This window comes from Ciona intestinalis, unplaced genomic scaffold (genome assembly GCF_000224145.3).
Source record: "Ciona intestinalis unplaced genomic scaffold, KH HT000695.1, whole genome shotgun sequence".
Taxonomy (NCBI): domain Eukaryota; kingdom Metazoa; phylum Chordata; class Ascidiacea; order Phlebobranchia; family Cionidae; genus Ciona; species Ciona intestinalis.
Genome location: NW_004191016.1, coordinates 2,811 through 5,208, shown reverse-complemented (window position 1 = coordinate 5,208; position 2,398 = coordinate 2,811). Strand labels below are relative to the sequence as shown.

General features: G+C 37.8%; 1 long non-coding RNA gene across 1 annotated transcript; it reads left to right on the top strand.

Annotated features, from left to right (window-relative positions):
- The first annotated feature begins 820 nt into the window (after nucleotides 1–820).
- On the top strand, nucleotides 821–2,041 carry LOC113475506. The gene is made up of 2 exons (XR_003397252.1): nucleotides 821–934; nucleotides 988–2,041. It is a non-coding gene; the product is annotated as an uncharacterized LOC113475506 (long non-coding RNA).
- The last annotated feature ends 357 nt before the right edge of the window (nucleotides 2,042–2,398 follow it).

The window sequence follows — 2,398 nt, the reverse complement described above, 5'->3', positions numbered from 1 at the left end:
ATTCCGCAGGGATCTTGACAAATGTAGATAGCTCGTTGGCTGAGCTAGGAATTGTTCTGAAGTAGATCGTTGCGTATTTCGTTCGTACGCCGCAAGGCGTTGTTTCTTCTTGTATATTGCAAAACAATTTTCGTGCGCCGCAAGGCTTTTCTTCTTGAATAATTTTGCAATACACGTCGATCGGGGTCACCAATATGCGGCGGAGGCGCGGTCCTTTGTTGTGACTGTGTGTGATGTCAGAAAGGTCCTTTGAGCCAGCTGTTGATTGCTGGCGTTTAGCGACTAGCGATCGGCTAGCGTGGCTGCGTGTTCTGAGACTTGCCGCTAAGTCTAATTTTGCTCCTTGATTGATAAGCAATAACTGGTTTTTTGATTATTTATTACCACGGTTATTAACACAAGGGCGATACTGATGTAATATACAATCACGCTAATAAACTCGAACGCCTAACCACTTGTATAAGCAGTGGTTAAGATCTAAGTTCTCTTTGGCTGATGAACTCTGGTTGGTCTTAATTGAGTCTGCATGAAAATCAAGGTTCGGACATCGAACCTTCTATATAGTTTTTTGTAGCTGACGTCACATGCTTTCGTCATCTGCGCTCGCTTCTCTTTTGGGGGTTGCCTGATCATTAATTGTCCAATGAATGAGAAGCTGACCGTATCCTGGCTCGGGGCGCTCGATCGTTCCGAGAACTTCATTACCGTTCGTTGTCGTTAAGATGCAGTTGAAGTATTTCCTTGGATTCTTTTTTGCGAAATAATGGTGCAGTATTAAGAAATAACATGCAATGTTCCTACACCACTCTACGACTAAGAGTATCTCTTGCTGGACCCACTCTCATCTACAAATCCGATAAATGCTGTGAGTGTAGAAGACACTCAAAGTAAGCCTAATACTTTTGTAAATGGGTTAAGCTGCATATGAACATTGGTGAGTTTTGTCTTGTGTAGTGGTGATGATGTTTCAATGCTGTATGATTTCAGGTGAACCCAAGAAAAATGTCTTTCGTGTTATAACTTATATTTTGTTCCGGAGGGTTTGGAACTATATAGTGCTTTCGGAACAGTCTGCAACAATTGTTAAATCAACTTACTTTAAGCAAGTGACCTGTATCGGAGCAAAAAAATATCCTTAAAATATCCTTTTTTGCGAAATGGGTTTGGGCTGGAATACAAATCATTGTGGCTTAATGGTTTTCCATTTAAAATACAGCAGATCCATCAGCCACAATAGCATTGATATGAGCACCATTCACCTCACACGCGACAACACTTTCCCAAAACAAAGATGCTAGTTGCAACGCTGGAGTTGTGGGCCACCAAAACAGAGAAATTGAAAGTTCTTTTTTAAACGATCGGACATAAAACACTGCAAGAAAAAAGTATTTTTTTAATCACATAAGTTAAAAATATGGGTGGCAAGTTTGTCAGGTGTCACTCTATCATCATAGGTCAGGTGTCACTCTATCATCATAGTAAGGCCAATAAGCGAAAATTTTCATAACCAAATTTTCTTTAACTAATAGTTAGTATTCCAATAACCTAATTTACACATTACTCTTGCCTTATATGAGGAACTAAATCTTGTTCTGGTATCCAATATTCCAGTGAAGTTTTTCCTGGTAGTTATTGATCATTTGTTTGTATATTTAAGCACAATATTACAAATAGTATATTCAAAACTGCTAAAAGATGCTGATGTTGTTATAAATGATAAATTGACATTCTTTCGACAAACCTCTTGTTTGTAAAGATAATTTGCTGGTACACTTTTTCTATGCAGCTATGGCGAGTTGCATCTGGTAACGGTTTCGGGTAACTCGTCCACGACTCTTCTAAAAATGCATTTAGTATATAAACAAAATGCATATGGGTTCAAGAACAGGAGTTTACCTTTACAAGTATACCACATTTTTAGGCAAATACTCAGATCGAAATGCACCACATTTTTAATTCCATCCTTGAATGATAGGAAAATATGTACTCTAGTTTAAAGTGCGCTTCTACATGCTCTAAATAAATTACCGTTTAAACGGAACTCTAATATTTATATTGTACGCATTATACTTTTCTTCTTGATTAAAGTTTGTCAACTTCTCACGGTGATCTTTCTCGTCGGAACTCCGTGCTAAATCTGGTCTACGAATAGTAAACAGTAGTGAGCTGACTAACTTAAGATTGCATAAAAATGGCCTCATTTGCACCCATGTTTTACAGAGTGGTGTTTTTATTAGCTTGTTTATATGCTCTTGTCAAAATTCACAATTAATTAGTACAGTACTGTAAAAATCATGCAAAACTAACCTTTAAATAGGTGGAATTTTGGGTCTCTTTCATAATCTCATTTTTCATGGACTCATTCCGGTATTCGTGTCGGTTTCTGAGACTTAACAGC